Source organism: Ischnura elegans, chromosome 3 (assembly GCF_921293095.1).
Source record: "Ischnura elegans chromosome 3, ioIscEleg1.1, whole genome shotgun sequence".
In the NCBI taxonomy this organism is placed as follows: domain Eukaryota; kingdom Metazoa; phylum Arthropoda; class Insecta; order Odonata; family Coenagrionidae; genus Ischnura; species Ischnura elegans.
The window spans coordinates 71,821,242-71,836,599 of NC_060248.1; positions in this window are offsets into that span (position 1 = coordinate 71,821,242).

Genomic DNA, 15,358 nt, shown 5'->3' on the forward strand with positions numbered 1-15,358 from the left:
TACTTCAAGGACCGAAACCCCTTCGCGGCCATTCTTTCTTCTAAGCCTTTCGCGCTTTTCTCTGGCGTCATGACAGACACTGCATTTGTCCCCGGTTGTAAAACGGCCGTAATTCCCGAGGTGACCGACCATCCTTAAGTGCTGTACTCCTCCACTCTTGTGCTTATCCGCAAAAGGGGGTGGATTTCGTGGGGATGATAGAGGGAGATGGCGTCGATATCTCTTCCCTTAAGTGGACTTTCCCGCTCCCATTTTTTCTTAAATCGGGGTTTAATCCCCTGGCCTTCCTGCTATCCCTCGATAACTCACCGCACATGACGTGTGTTGTTTACCCAGCTGTTCGTTAAAGTGGGCGGATTTTCGAGATAATCGTCCAAATCTTCATTTTTGGGCGGTCAGCAGTAATTCCCTGGATAGAAAATGTCCCCTAGAGCCTTTATTATCAGAATACCCATCCCTTTACGTGGAACTTCTTAGAATCACTCTTCTCAGCGTTTAATACATCCTAAACAAGATGAAATTTACCCAGACACCATTGCCCTAAGAATGAATATAGAAGAATCTCTCCGGATGGGACTTTGTTCTCTCTAAATGACCTAAAACAAATTTCGACCATCTATTAATGCCTAATTGACGGCAAGGCCTGAAGGGGAAAATTAATAGATTCAAAAACCCCCTATTTTTTGTACAGTCCTCATCTTATCCATTTCAAAGGAACACTCCCCCCCAAGAAATGCATCCTTTCTCGAAGTGAACTACTCTAGGAAATATTTTCGGGCTAAGGCGTCTGAGGTCTTCCACTGGATGACAGTGTCCATTTATTCCGACTCGACCCAAAATTCCGGCCTTTCAAGTATCCAATACCGATTCACTTTCTCGCTATGAGAGAGCAAATTGGTATTTGTAATAATTTAAGTTTACAGGTTTCCTCGATAGCTTTTTGAGCACCTATATTCTGTATTTCTTAGCTGTGCTAGCATCTATCATCAATATTTCCAATAATATCTTCAGAAGGTATTATTGATTTCCTTTAATGGAATTTAATGAAAGTACGGATCCCATTGTACATTATTAGTCTTTCCTTTTTGTAATGCCTTAATCATTATTTAGTCTGCATGCATTATCCTTGATTGTTGCCTTTCTACTCGTTTTCATCAGCACCTTGCCATAGATAAAATATTCGTAGTAAAATAAATCACGTAGGTAATCCATAAATGCATTCCATAATAATGTCATACCTTTAAATACGTACCACCTGAAAATATGGATGAAAACGGAGTATCTTGCATCATTTTTTTATTTAGAAGGATAATGCGATTAATGCGATTAATTTCAACGGTGTTAAATTAATACTGATCTTAGAATATCAAATTGTAACCACATATAATTTACTGAAGCCGGGAACAGTGTTCTTACTTCCTATTGATAATGAACACACCTTGACTAATGCTATTTCACTTATTGATATGGTAAAGTAGTCGCGAAAACTAGAGAGAGAGTGCGTTTTCTCTGCCAACAACGGCAACACCAGTTTACCATTTATCTGCCAAATAAAACCACTAGACTCTCGGGGAATATTTCAAAAAGAACGTTTTCCCGAACAACGGCAGAAAAACTCTTTCCTCCATACAAACGTGTCCGCCGACTTCCCTCATTTCTCATAACGCAGCGGGGCTGACGTATTTTAGCTTGATATCGCATTACACCGTTCGCATATTTATTGAAATGATGTGCGTATTTATGCATTTTTTGTCGGGACTCTTGAAGGAGAGCTGTTTTTTTTCCTCTGCGTTTTCATTTCGAACCCTTCAGCGTCATTTTCGGATGCCAGGCTCGTCCGTGCGGCGGCTCACACACGCGCATATATTTATATATTCGTACACGGGGTATGTGTGTAAGGACACCCTGATAAACCTCCTCTCGCCGATTTTTTCCTCATACTCCGAACCTCCTCCTCGTACCACTCTCCCTTGCGATCCTGCCGCGTTCGTGTCTTTTTTCTTCTTTTAATGGGATGCTCAGCAATACATCATTTTCAACTCAAGCGTCTCAGCTCACCCTTTTTCTCTTTCGGTCCATCCATCGTCCGTCTCTGGTGCTTAACCTTTTCGGAGCGTACTGACTTATTCCCTGAACGCGGGACACCCAAATATCCCATCGTCCACTGCCGGCGCATCTGTTTTCACATGTCTCTGGGATAGACCTTGGCTCTTATTCTGCTTTTTTGAAGACTTAGAGGGGTAATATTATCAAAAATCACAAATGGAGTCACCTTCTCTACGAAATACCAAACTTAAAGTCAAAAGCATAATGTGCATAACGATCGCGCGATTTTATACACATTAGAGTACCATACGCCTAGGAAGAACACTGTAGGTTGATTGTGTCATAAGGCCCAGGTGTGAAGTGGAAAATATGATGCTGAGAAAATTACAAGCAAAAGTCTCCCGAGGAAACTCAAGGGTTACGATTCAGCAGTAATCAACGTGACCATTTTCGAAACGAATTCAACCACCATTTTAGCCAACCTTTTTTATCTATGCACTTTTTTACCACGAAGATCGTAATGTTCCCCAATTTCCTCAAGTTTCTTTTAAAACCGTAAGTAATCATTTTGTACTTTATTTTTTCCATTTTTCTCGTGATACTCTGTTAATATTCTTTGCGAGGGCATAAGAAATTTACTTTATCCAAGTGCAAATCGCCAAGTCCTGGTCAGGCGTAAGAGCTTCATTCCCTCCTCTATCGCCGCTTTGTGAATGCTTATGCTCAACAAGGATTCCGGATGGCGAGGAAAGGGGTCTTGCAAGGTAATTGCGAAGTGGTTCCAGCACTGTGCGATGAATTCAAGGATCCCCGATTAGAATTCCATTGCTCCCTCTAGAATTCATGAAAAAACTCTCAAGACCATTTCTGTCTGTTAAACTCCATGCAAAATCGCATTGGGCAAAGGAACAGGTGAATAGTATCACTATGAATTTATGATGTTTACACACCGACTTCTTAGCTTAGAGTGAGCTCAAACGTCGCATTCTGAAAGCAGGCCTCGGAATAAAAAGAGATAGTATTGCTATTGCTTAGTCATATAGAACATTCGTTGTATATTCTTTCAGAATTTTCGCAACGTCAACTCTAAATTGTTCGTGGCCGACAGTTATACGTAAGTGGCAATATTTGCGAACTTCTTAGTTGATTTCTGTATGAAATTTTGGCCCATAGCCCCACACCACATGTGCATGTACTGCCTCCATTAATGTCCTATGGACCAACTATATTACATGCTTAGAGAGATCTAATTACCATAGATACCATCTATTCAGGAAAGAATTTTTCTTCGTCCTTTTTTTCTCCCATGCCCGGAGCCGTAAAAATAGTTGATTAATTACTCCGCATTAACCGCGCATAGCATCAGCCCAAAATTCAGTCAACACCTCAATCGCACGCGGCCTGGGTGAGTCAATCAATGCAACATCTGTGCCCGCCTCCGGCAGCTTATTTATTTCCAATGTTTGATCGATCGTCTCAGCTGCCACGCACTAAATGAACCCGAAAATTAACACACACGGCATTTCCTTATCGCCTCCCTTTTTCTCTCGCTTTGTCACTGAGAAAGGAACTCTTGGTCCCGGTACCATTTTTCTATCTCAATCTTCTCTTTTTCCTTCCCTTACATTACTCTCCATTTCATATTTATTTCCCCATCTTCATCCCCCTCTCTTTCCCCAGACCCCTTCCGTTTACTCTCTCCCCATTCCCACTCATATCTCCTCTCGCTCTCTCGGAGATTCCTCACAGTATCCAGTTTCGTAATTGATGGAGCGTCAAATATACACGCCAGTCAAGATGGGAAGGAAGTGAGGCTGGAGGAACTGGGAAAGAGGGAGTGAGAGGGGAGGGAGGTTAGTAGGGGTGAGATAGGAGGGATGGCTAGGAGGAGTTCCGTTGGAGGGGAAGGAAGGAAGAAGATGGTGCCCCTTTGATGCCACCAAGGTGGACTTCTCGCGTGGGTGGATGATGGCGTCCATATTTTAATTCACGCGTGAATGAGGTATGAGGCTCTAATCTCATCTTCATTCCTAATTTTGCCTATTACGATTGCTTCTTCGTTAGTGAAGCTATTTTTGGCCATTTACAGAACTAAACATTTCTCCCATTACCGAATTTTGAAGCGATGATCATTTGAGGTTTGTTTGGGAAAGATTTTGGTTCATTAGTTTGAATTTTGGTTTTTTAGGCTTGAAGCGCGAAGGGCATCTTTCGGGTTCCCACCGCCTAGCTTGAAGATGATCTTGCGTTTCTTTTTCCGACTTTGTTCGTTGAAGAGATGAACCGATATCTCAGCATAAACTCCTTGGTGATTCCGCAGGGAGTAACATCTTAAATTGAGAATTTCTCGTCGCATTTAACATATAAAACGTATCGGGTAAAAATTCCTGACTTCTAAGTTTGGGCAGAGGTGTTATTTTTTTATTAGTATCGTTGAAATTTTCTTTGAAGCTCAGTACATACTCATTTCTTCTTTGAAAAAATATCGAGACTGTAAAAAAGACGACTTTTAAATTTGAAGGACATGGAACTGTTCTTTCAAAACCCAAAAAAATGGATCTTAACAATTGAATTCTAGTTTTCTGTTTTAATATTTCAAGTAGGGGGAAGTTTACTTCGAAGAAATTTTTTGTAGCATCTAAATTTGATGCGGAACTAAATTAATCCGCGGATGGCCTCAAAAGTAGATTGGAGAATCTTTCCTAATTTATTTACTCCAGTGAATTTTCGGGTGACTCGGTATAGATGCAATGCCGTCAATAGGGAACTTGCATATATTTCAGATATAATCAAGAGCCCCAAAATTATATAAAAATATATGTTTGCATACCACGGTGAAAGTTTTTTTTATTATTTTATGACGTGGTTTGCGATATTTAATTAATCAAAGTTCACGAGAATTTTCAAATACAAGTGAGAATCGAAAACGCCCGATGATTGGCTGGTAGAAAAGTGACGTCATAATTCAGTACGAGGAGGCACGGCGGCACGGCCATAGTAATGGTTGCAAACTTGAATACAAGCGACGGCGTGGTTATGATTCATTTCTTGAGGTGCAGACGTATCGGAGTTGTTCATTGTGACTGCAGGGCTATTATTTGATCAATTTCTCCTTCATTGAAAGCGATAGATTGCGTAAAGATGAAGGAATATGGTTATTCTTAGGCTGATCCTAGGAAGCTCCCTGTTACTGATTCCATCATGATACCGCAAGGTATTTTAGTGAAACTGTAGACTTCGTCGGCGCCGAATGTCGATGCCGAGAAATGGAAAGGTGGCTGATGTGCATCTGAAATGTTTTTTAGTTCATAACAAAGTGAGACTTGCAAGTAATATTGGCGAAAGCGTATACTCATGTGAAATGTGTATTCTTTTGGCAGTCCGGTCGAGAGTATTATGGTGAACTTATTTTTCACCTCGAAGCAGTCAATGATGCTTTCAACTTAAAAATATCTTGCCTGGAGGCGATAGGAAGCTCTTTAACACTGGAATCTGAGCGAGCCAGACTACTAATTTTCAATTTAGTAGCGATAATATGCACGAATTTCCAACACAATCCTGGAACCTACTCTCAAGACGAGCTCGTCGTCATTGCGATCGTTGTCACTTAAAAATCCCGTATCAGAAATCCTAGAGGGATAAGCTTCACCTGCACTCTCACTATCACTGGAATCCGTGGTGAAAATATCATCCCTACCCAATTTCTACTTGGTTTTAACTGGGGAAAGAGCAACATATGAGAGAACTGCACATTCTTTGGGCAACTTTGGGTTTGACCAGTGGCGCCGACTCCATGGGGCCTGAGGGGGCCCGAGCCCCCCCAAAAATTCGTTACGGATATGAGGAAAAAAATGTGTCAGGCTTGTCCATTTTCCCTGGAGTGTCCGGATATCGAGATATGAGTGATCAGGGTTCTAATGTTGATCATATGACTCTTCTAAAATGCTTATATAAAATTTTCCGGGGCAAGGTCCCCGGTTTGGGCCCCCCCAATATTTTTTGTAAGTCGGTAACCCGGGTTTGACTTTCCCTCAAACACCCCATTTCCCCTGTGGTGCACTTCAGTCCTACTTTATACGATGGCATGACAACCTTTAAATGGATCCTTGCTTTATCCCTTTAGCCAAGATATAAATTTGCAAAGTACAGCGGCACATTATTTTGACGCCGATAGTTGGAGAAAGCGCTGTCTTCTTGGCTGGCAGTCGAATGTATGAGGAACAACGTTGCTCTTTATTTTCATATTTCCTCCCTTGATTTTAAACATCATGCAATTTTCTATGTCCTTCCGTAACTGAAATTGAACAGGTGCCATAAATAATTCGAGTCCATCGAGAAACAAGTATCTCGAAGTTTTTATTCTACGGCGGCCGAATTATAGAAAAATCTCAGGTTCAAGTTATTCAGTCGATGAAATATGGAAATATTATTTATATTAGAGTTATCTTCGCACACATAGCACACGGGTTTATCATTCCGTTTATTATACTCTTATTTTCCGTAACGCTCATCCCGTCGGACGGCATACACCGAGGCTTCTCTTCTAATTTCCTCCGTGGGAATGCTGACGAAATTTTTTTTGGGGTGTTATTGCACTAAGGAACAATGCACCACTTGTAGTTTTTCGTTATTTCAGCCATGTTCTCTTTTAAACGCAACGTAGCTCTTCCAAACCTGCAGCTACGACGTTATTGGGCTTGGATACTCATACTGAATTACGACGTCACTGCGTAAGATTAGTGGTGGCGTTATTTATTAGCCCGCGAAACTAGGTAGAGTTTTGGAAGTCATTTTCTAGTGTATAAACTGAATTTAAAGCGGAAAAAAGTATATTGCGGTACTAAGTATTTACTGTAGAATATCAGCACACTGTCTACAAAAAGTATGCAATTTCCCTATACGTCGCTGTCTCTATAATTTCTCATCCGTATTCTTCCAGCGTGTTTCTTCAGAGCGATGATATACACACCACCGTTTAAAAATTATTATTGATAGCAAGATACTTTCTAAAAAAAAGCTTCTCAAGTAAACGGAAAGGACTCTTAGGTGACTTACCTAGCCAGGATTTCCATTCAAATTTGGAAGATCTGGGGTTATGATAAATAATTCCTCGTGGGATTTATACGTTTATATGAATGAATAGGAATTTCTGACATCATAGCTTGAAATATATTGTGATGAGAAGTTAAGGTAGGATGTGCAAGAATCGAATAAAAACTTACAAACCCAGGGGCCTCTATGGGTAAACATGTCAGTAGATCAAGGTGTCATTTTCCTCGACGGAAAAAATAAATTTACTTTCTCTATTTCAAAACTTGCATTTGCCGATTCAATCATTCCAGTTAACTAATCTCGACTGTATCTATGCTTATTATTTGATTTCCACCAATTAGTTGTCTTTTTATTTTTATTTGACAAACTAGGACCCCACCCAATAGTATTTTGATTCCTTAAGTGAGAGCCATTTCGGGGATAGTCACATTTACTTGTGATGGCTGAACCCTCGTTTACCTTGCAAAGGCAATATTTTGGCAAGCATTGGGGACAAAATTGTACATTATACATAAGAAAATTACTCTTTTCAAGACGTTGTCTCAAGAAAAAATGCAGGCTCGCAGTTTTCTCGCCATTTTCAAATATGCTCTTCCTGTTGCACTCTTTTGGCCTATGAAAGTTGTGTTTTTGATATGATCTCTATATTGGTGAAAAGTTTTTATGCCAAACGAAAATTTTCGTCCAAGCTTAAAAAATGAGACTTATAATATTATTTTGATTTTATAATATATTTACCATAACTGATGGATTAAAATCCATAAAATTAGATAAGTTTAACAAATTATAGTCTTTTAAATTATATTTCAATTTTGAGTCTTTTTAAATTTACGCAGCAATGAAGTGAAACATTTTACGGTGAAATACATCCACGTTTGACTCAAGTAGCCAATAAATGTCAAGATATAGGTACAATTTATTCACCTCGTCTACGTTTCATTCAAATTTATTTACCTAATCAGTATGAAATCAATTAATCTTCAATGGAATTGTAAGAAAAGGCCATGGTTTTTAACCGTGATCCCATGACAAATCATCCATATGTTTTGAAAATGACCACTCTCGTTCCTATTTTCATGGACATATGCCCGTATAAACTCTAATCTCACGGCAAATTAAACGGGCTGGGGGGTCATTTTTTGTAAGCAAAAATTTCGTTTATTACCGAAAAGATGCGGGAGGAAGAAATGGTATTTTGGTGTAAGGAAATTAGGCCTGAGTGTCGAGTAGAGGAGGAGGAGTGGGAAGAGCAAATGAAGGAAGTGGATCGCCTTGGAGATTCTTTAAGGGGAGCACTCTTTCCCACAACCCGATGACTGATGCGGCAGATGGCAGATGGAATCGAATGAATGTGTGTGAGTGAGTGAGTGAAGGAGCGTTAGGAAAAAAAGGCGGAATGTAGTAGTGGTGGAGGTGGTGGTGGTGGCTTGCATCGGAAAAAGGCGGTTTTTCCGAAAGGAAGGGACTCGACTCATATATATTTTTATATACGCGCGCTCGCGGCAGCCCTATGAGGATGTGGGACATATCGGATTAAATTTATAACATCCGGCTCCATGAAACCCCCGAGCACATGGAGTGGAAGGAAATTAACCCCGCCTCGGGACACGAGTGGGTGAACTTGATCGGAGAGATAAAATAATTTGGATTGATCGCATCCTGAAAGATATTGATATCGCCTATTTATGTCTCTTAATTTCCTGCCGTCCGCCGCACCGGGAACGGGAAACGTCTTTTAGTGAGTAATCTCCCGCTTCGCGTATTTTTGAGCTTTTGAGTGATTCTTTATTGAATTAACTTGGCGAGAGCGTAGATGCACGTATTAATTGAGGAAAGATAAAATTTGGAAGCAGGTTTTTTAATGACTAGGTTTCGCGTTTGAGCAGTCCTGGCGGTAGCGGTTTTGGGTTAAGCTGGTATATTGAAAGCTACGGTCATTATAAATATGCTTAATATATTAACAGCACTTGAATATTGGTATTCGAACGATGACCTAATAGTACATACTCATATAATTTATATTGTTTAATTTAAAAGTTTATGGCCATTACAGCATTTTCCTAATATTCGGGCTTAGACGATCGGTTTTGCATCTTCGGGAGTTAATCGTGCATTTATTTACGGTATTCAAATTTCCTTTGTATGGAATGCTTATGTGATATGCAGCTAACAAATCTGTCGCTGGATTATGTTTTTCTATCTTCGTGTTTTTATGATTAAATTATAAATTTGAAGTTCTCAAGAGAGGTCTAATGAAATTTGTGAAAAATTGGGCTAAAATGGAAAATAAGCATCACTTACCTCCCTAGGTATCGTAGAGGATTTCTATCGATGTGTAAAGCATTTGTATTTAGAAAATTGGTTCATTTACACCTTTAAAAAATATGTTAGAGGAATAATGAAGGTACTTCACCCATACTCAGTGCGCGTGATGGTGATGAAAAAGACCTCGCCTAGTAACGGACTGAAGTTGGGGTTCGAGTTATTTTTTCGCGGTATCGTTATTTAAATCTTCCCTATGGCCTCTTCGGCTATTTGAAGCGTAGGCCAAGTCTCCGTCTTACTACGATGAGGACCCGGGTTAAATTTCAGACGCTACCTGAAATTTTCTCAAGGATTATCGACCCCTACTTGGGCACTTTAAGAATAAAACGAATTATACAAGAATTGCCTTGAGAAAAAATTCTCCTGGACCGGGAATGGAACCACGGACCTTAGGCTTTCCGGACTTAGGCTTTCCAGGTCCTTTTGAAAAGAGAACCTGGATGTCGTAGCGGTCTGCGCAATGGCCCGGAAAGCCTAAGGTGCGTGGTTCGATTCCCGGTCCAGGAGATTTTTCTCATGGCAATTCTCGTATATTTCACCGCCGCTCACGCGGAAGGATTAGGAATATTGGGCATAAAACGAATTAATTATTAATTCATGCGAAAGGAAAAATTCCGTAGTCTTAAGTGTACGCCACCCGACTCTTTCGTTAAGAGTGGGGTGGAGTTCCTTTTATCTTTCGCTCCTCGTTTCCTTTCCCCTTCCATTTAACATTACTTCACCTCAATTAATGTGCGTATAGGCACCAAAGTTACAAATAAGCTATCAAAGATTAAATTATTACGGAGATTTGTAATTGAAAATCATTCAACAAGATTGCAGCAGGCTGTTTTTCCGCTTCCGAATTTCTACTCCACTCGTACGAGTTTGTATTCATTTTCTTCATCAGTGTGTATACCGAAGAGCACTCCTAACAAACCTAACCTCGGCACCCGCCATGTCTCCAGGAAATCACCCTAGCCTGGCTGAGAGGGGGCACCCCTTCCACCCCCACAGACCCATGGCCGCCCCCCGCCGCCTCACGCGCTTTCCATAAGCCTCTGCCGCCACCCACCGCTCCCTCCACCCGAGCTTAAATAAATGATAACTCACATTAGACAGGTTGAAAGGCATATATTAGGTGAATGATACTCTCCCTGGGCGTGGGTGCGGTGGAAAGGGACGCGGGTGGGTGGTGTGGGGGTGGGGAGTGCGGTTTTGGGCGCGGGAGAAGGCGCCATTTGCATATTTTACGGCTCCCGAAGATGGTGTGTGCGTGGCGGTGGTGGTGGAGGAGGAAGCGGTGAGGAGGCCTATTCGGTTGTGACACGGGGGTGCCAAATGCCAGACGCCCTTCCAGAATGAGCAGTCCAAGGATTTCGTCAGGATCACGCGAGTGCCACTTCTTGATTGGTTTCCCTACCCAAGTCAACTTACCGGCTATTAAGTTCCGAATCTGAGCTGTAAAGGAGAGGAATCACTCCTTGCGCACAGCCGATCGTATTTTGTCTTGATTTCCTGACTTATATTTTTTAATGTTAAATCTATGGCCTAGGGATTTTCGCGGCATGATTATTAGCCCCGTATCTAGGTTCAACTGTTTTTAAATATGGAAATTTCACCTATGCTATTATTAGTTCTGAGAAAGTTTTCATTTTTGAGAAAACTTCATTATTGGAAAAGGTCTACTGAATAAAAACCAAGAATTTCAAGATAATAGCATTCGCGTTAAAACAAGTAGTCCGGAAATGATTGCAAAATACAACCGGTTGAGCAGAAGTGATACGTTCTCGTAAACCAAAATCGATACGCGACCCGCCAGAAGCCCGAGGAAACGATCCTATATTACGACTATAGCAGTATAAAATGCTAATTTCAAAGAAATCTTTGGTGCTCTCCCGGCGAATAGATTGCATGAGGACTTCTCGGAATGGCCACCGGGTCAGGAACTTCTTGCTGTCGACGTTTCAATGTCCGCCTCGGCCATCGATTCAGATCTATGATTCATGGCCATAGTTGCGTCTGCACTTCCTCCCTTAAGGTCTCCTTGGGTTGTCCTCTCTCTCTCTGACATCAGAAAAGATTTTGTACATATATTCAGACGAAAGATTTTGTAAGCGCGGCAAGTGTCGCTATTTAATCAGTTATTCATACAAAATCCCTACTGCGTAATGACTATCGGGTCATTCTGGATGATTTCAACCTGGAGTGCTTTAGTGCTGGACTCATATTTCAACAAAACAACTTTTTTTTGGTCCCACGATTCATTTAATGACCACATGCAAAATTTAAGGTTAAAATCCGAAGAGTTTTTGTGTTTACGCCATAAGAACGCCTTGCCTAATTAAACTAATTGCGGATTTCTGCTTTTCCTGTGTACCGGTATTTGGATACATGTATACTCAATATGAAATATATTGTCTGATTAAAATATATCAGGCAATGTATTGAGTTCGCAGGCTTTTAGAGTATTTCGTCATCGAAAGTCTCTCTTGTTTTTGGAGTTATTGCATCCAAAATGTGAATCATTGCGCGAGTGTTATTGCTGAAATTTTTTTGATAAGGTCACAGTCATCTGTGGCAGGTTATATAGTTTAGCATTCTTATCCTCGATGACATTAACTTTGGATAGTTAAGATCTTCATTAACAATATATGGAATAAAAGAAATCCAGTTTTCTATCAATATTCCACTTGTAGATTCACCATTCGAGCTACTTATCTCTGCGATGAATCTTTACCTTAGTATTTAAATATGTTTTACAAATATAAACGCCAATATTTAGTTTATCTCACAATAACATACGTTTTTCTGAGAACATATTCTGTAAGCCTCAAAACATCTATATATTTCGAATGTGTAATTGTTCGGACGTTTTTAGAAGAATGTGGTTACTATAAGATTACAGAGTAAGAGCGTGACATGTTGACTTTCATATTGAAGGGTAACTCTTCTATAGAAAATAACAAATACCTTTATAGCTATAATTTGTAGCACATTTATTTTTTCCGTGATAAACTTCGCAATAAACGTCTATTAAATAGGGTAAGTCGTAAAAAAATACAAATTAACTGCTATTAACTTCCGCAGAAAATTTAGGCTTATCCACATACTACGCTGTCATAGCTCATTGGCCAAAAATCATGATATGAATACGCTGAGAGTCATGGATGCAAAGTAAGGACATCCGTCTTCCTCGGGTTGATTCATCTGACGCACGATTTTTCATGACGTATTAATTTTGAACGTATGATTTAAAGGGGGTGAAGCCGCTGTTAACGCCGTAGGGGAGGGAGAGAAGGGAGACACGTCCATGGAATAAAAAACTGCCTTTTTGAATAGTCAGAAAAATCGCGAGCGAGGAGTTTTGCATCCCATCCAGTCGCGAGTGGGGGATACAGTGGGGTGAGGATGGAGGAAACCTTTTTATTTCGCGTCTCGGCGGAGGTTTCAAAGCCTTCTTCCCATATTCTCCTCCCCGCACCATTACCCATCCCATTGGACCCACGAAAAAAAACTCTCGCACGGCGTTCGTTCGACGTCATTTGGGCCGCGCTGAACGTCATTCTCGGTTGCCCATAAGCGAACGACAATTTCGTCCCCCTTTCACCCTCACCCCACTACACATCCGAACCTATTATCGCTTGAAATCCACATATTTTTCCCTCCAGGCCTCCTCCCTTCCTCATGTGGATCAGAGGATAAATATTATTACCTTTTTCAGTCATTTAATGTCTTCACCTATCTTCGGAAACTTCGTTTTAGTAATTTTATTCATTCCTAAACTTCACATTGGCCATTTACATCGGGGGTTTTAAGCAATTTAACAATTACTCGTGCACAGACAACCATACCCTGGATAGGGCCAACCTATCCAGTCGGGACTTGAACCCGCGACCTCTTGTTTGGCAGGAGAAGACTTTACCCCGCCGCTACCGAGAGAGGCAACTGCAATGTCATTTTGACTGTATCGTAACTTAGATACCGTAATGTTTTTTTCCAAATGTAAATAACGTATTTTAAGCAAAATATATTTCTCATTTCAGCACCATTTCTCATTTTGTTCTCTTTAGAAATCAATCAGGACCGTGTGCCAGCCTCTTACTTCAACTAAGCCTCTAACATCTTCGTTTATAAATATCTCCAATTTTCAGTATTCCCTATACGTTACTATCACTAGAGGAACCTTTAATCATTCTGTAGAATTACCTCTGTTTTCTATCAAGTCTATTTGAATAGTTGACGGCTCGTGGAATACCAGCCGGCGAAACATTTATGCATGGAGATATGTAACTTAAAGTACTATTTTGTAAATTATGGCTTTTAAAATTTGAAATGGGGTACCACAGTCTTTGGAGTGTTTTTGTACATTTAGCGCAAGTATGAGGAGAATTATATTCACCTCGCATTGCGGTGGAATCGCCATAACTATAGCATGACTTCTTTCCCTCCCCCCCCCTCAATTTTCACCACATTGTCCCCTCCCCTTTATTACGACCCCCTCTCAATCCTTATGCCTTCGCGTGATCCGCTTCGTTTCTGTCCCGGCGCTCCTTATACCGCTGCATAAGTGTGATTTATCCCCGGAGCCGTTCAACCTCTATGACACGTGCCCCCCAGACGAGGAAAAAAATGAGCACCACGAAATGTAATTTTGACATGAAATATGCACATTTCCAATGGTCTTTGAGTCGGAGAAGGGTAAAGAAATCGGATCCCTCTCTCCCTTTTTTAGAATGAATAGGCTGAGAAATGTTGTATTTCGGGCGAAATTGCGGGGTGGGTTTCGTTCTGTTAGAAACGTAAGATGGCTAATGGCGCGGTGATTTGTCCGGTTGAATATTAATGAAATTAGGGATCGACCCTGCGGTGAGCTCTTGAATGTTGCCCATTAAGTAAGGTCAGCTCTCAGATGGTTTTTGCTCCCGGTCCTTTATCATTTCACCGTTATATTTTTTTGTCTTTGCTAATGTGTGCTCATAGTGAAAACCCAGAATTCTGAGTTTTGGGAATGAATATTTTACATGATTAAAACGTCAGCAATATTTTTATCCCTGATAGTAATTTCAATAGGTGTTGCCATAATGACACACATTAATTGCAGTATGTAATACCTATGCGTCTCATTGTTATTTCGTTTTCAGCTAAAATACAATGTCTCGTCAACTCGGGGAAAGGTGTCGTAATATTTAGTTCCTCTACATGCATGCTGTTGAAGTTCGTTTGCGCGGTATTGAGTGGAGAATGTGCTATTTATCCATTAATACTGGAAAGTGGTTATGTTTTTATTGTTTAAACGTATGGAAAGGCATTTAAATCACATGGGAACTTTTGACGAAATTTTTTGAAACCTGTCATTAATATTGTGACATGTGTAAAGCAATTTAATCACCTCAATTTTTAGAGATATGCCACCAGAAGTCAGACCATCTGGTTTATTCACAGAGATTCTATTGTAATCAATGAAGAATAAAAATATTACGAGTATATCCAGCGTCTACACATGGCAATTGTCCTGGGTTCAACTGGCGGTTAACACTACAAATGTTTAGTCTAGGGTAAGTCTTCATATTTCTCTCCGATAACAATCATGATTGTGAAATATTTATCTTGAAACGCTCGGCAACTGAATAAATTGGTCGTCATTTACTTCCTTGTCAAGTAAAGTGCATGTGGCTAACTACCACACGTACAAATCACACCATTTCATTGGGACACAAATTTTGAGTAATGAGCAGCATAACATATGATATTATAATTGTGTCTCCTGGGTTTTTATACCGGTTTATGGGTAAAGAATTGCTATTTTAAAAATAAATGCGGAACGATATGAAGCACATTTAAAGTTATAAAGGGGTAAAAGTTATTTGTAGAAACTTACGATTTTGATCTGATGTAAGCAATCTACATATAACTCTCGAAACTTAAGCGGAATAGAGAGAAACTTCGATGCAAT